Here is a 2218-nt window from a genome sequence, read left to right on the forward strand (position 1 = left end):
ACACCTGAACACGCGCAACACCTGAACACATGCAACACCTGAACACGTGCTCCAAAAACATAATGAGCAGCATTTCACCTGAGTCCATAGAGTCTAATGTTACAGCTACAAATGTACAAACAAACAGCAGATCAGGAAAACGCAAAACTCTGACAGTCGGTCACCATAAATCTGTTGTCTTATAATGTTAATCAGCAGCGGTGGTCTGTAGCTTATACTAACCATCTTTATGTTTACTGTGACATAACGTTTTTTGGCAGTTTTTTTATTGGATTAAATCCAAAGTGGCCATGTACAGATTTTACACATTACACCTTTAAGTGCAGTACTTGTAAATGTAGGAAGGAAGTTGTGAGTGTGAGTGTGAGTGTGTGTATTGAGACTTACGCATATGGCTAAGGCTGCCTGGCTGCCGAGAGCGGAGGTCTTCTGTTGAGCGGTTGGTCCCAGAAGCAGAACTAGTGCTATGACTCAGATTAACCTGAGGACTACGGTCTGACCGAGCAGCAGCAGCAGAAGAAGAAGTGAAACCGATGAGCACAGAAGAGGTGATTGTTTTTCAGGTGAAGCAGGTGATCAACATGGCAGAAACCACAGGAAGCATTAGGATGTAATTAGAAGGTTAGACTTGGTAGTCTGAAATAAATTAAAACGGCGAAGGAACTTACTGGAAGCAGCGTTGGAGGACTTCCCTATGTCTGCCAGCGAGCGGTGGATGGGCTTCTTGGTCTGGTGACGGTGCTTCCTGAGCAACACAAAGCTGATCTTCTCCTTCAGATCCGGAGGAATGAGACCGTCGGCCACCTGTCGATCCACGATCTCATCTGGATTAAATGAAAAAGAATGAATGAACAAGTTATGCATCTATACTGTACCACGGACTGAGAAATAAACAGGCACTTGATACTTTGCTTGATTTCTTTCTTGAAAACGTTGTTCGTTGCATGTAAAGAAGGTTTGAGGGTCAGATACTGAGCAGCGGGTGAGAGGAGGCAGGTTTTCCTTTTGGCGTCATTAAGAAAAAATACCAAAGAATTCTTTTAGCATTTTTAATTCAAGTGTTCTGAGAGAAACTAGACTTCTCTGTTTTATTCAGGAGACAAGCTCCAGTTCTACAGAGTGATGTCAACGCTTCAAGTCTTAAAGCTGCATTCTCTCTAGTGTCCACCAGGGGGCGACTCCTCTGGTTGTATAGAAGTCTATGAGAAAATGACTCTACTTCTCTCTTGATTTATTACCTCAAATAAACAACAATTAGTCACTGCGACACAAAAAACATGGGAAAATAGAGAAGAGTTAAAAAATACCAAAGTAATAATTTAATGTTATGTTTTTAGTTTGTTCAGTTGTGCCCAAAAAATAATCAATTAATGCTTAAAGTAGAATTGGTAGTGGCAGAATGTTCCTATTAGCACAAAACAGCGAATTGATTTCTCGTATACGAACTGAAACAACAGAGTTCTAAGACATTTTGTAAAGTACGTGTTGTAATTTATTAGTATGTGGGATTAGGATACAGCTTTGGTTGCTTGCTTGCATTTCATTTTGGGACAACAAAACCAATCACGACAATGCTTTCACCAACTAATTGTTCTCCAATTTCGGCCTTTAATGCACCACCAAGTTTGTGTGTCTTTTCAACCACATTTCAAGTGTCTGCAAAGTTGATTTTCATGGAGTATAAAGAGTAATGGGAACTATCAGTGGATCAACAGTGGAGACCTTCTGTGTGGACTCACCCACGATCTGTGGCAGAGAGTAGCCCTCCAGGTCCAGCAGAATGCTCCCCGTCTGCAGACAGGTCCTGAGCTCAAACAGGCTGTGGAGGGTCAGCGTGGAGACATGAGGCTTGCTCCATCGCTCTCCTCCCTCCTCCACCTTCTCCTCAAACTTCACCCACCTGGAGAAGAAAAGATATGAAAAGATAATCCGTTATTAGTCCAAACAGCCGGGATGTTTACAGGATTACAGCAGCAGAGTGGACGTGAAACAAGAGACATCAGACAAATAAAAACTAAACAGGAACGATAAAGAGTCAGACAGTGAAGGTATGATGAATAAGTAAACAGCAAAAAGACAACAAAAGCTAAAAATACAATATAATACACATTAGTGCACATATGAGGCAAGAAGTATTTGTATTGTAGAGTGTTGATATTGCACTTATGTACGTTGATATTGATATTGCATGTACGTATGAGTGAATGAGTAGCTTCCT

General features: G+C 41.3%; 1 long non-coding RNA gene across 1 annotated transcript; it reads right to left on the reverse strand.

The window, feature by feature from the left end:
- Nucleotides 1-375: 375 nt before the first annotated feature.
- LOC116380530 (uncharacterized) lies at nucleotides 376-1898 on the reverse strand. The gene is made up of 3 exons (XR_004212572.1): nucleotides 1740-1898; nucleotides 669-824; nucleotides 376-495 (listed from the first exon to the last, which is right to left on the reverse strand). It is a non-coding gene; the product is annotated as an uncharacterized LOC116380530 (long non-coding RNA).
- Between the last annotated feature and the right edge of the window lie 320 nt (nucleotides 1899-2218).

The sequence above is a fragment of the Anarrhichthys ocellatus genome, unplaced genomic scaffold (genome assembly GCF_004355925.1).
Source record: "Anarrhichthys ocellatus isolate YVR2014 unplaced genomic scaffold, GSC_Weel_1.0 scaffold7544, whole genome shotgun sequence".
NCBI lineage: Eukaryota > Metazoa > Chordata > Actinopteri > Perciformes > Anarhichadidae > Anarrhichthys > Anarrhichthys ocellatus.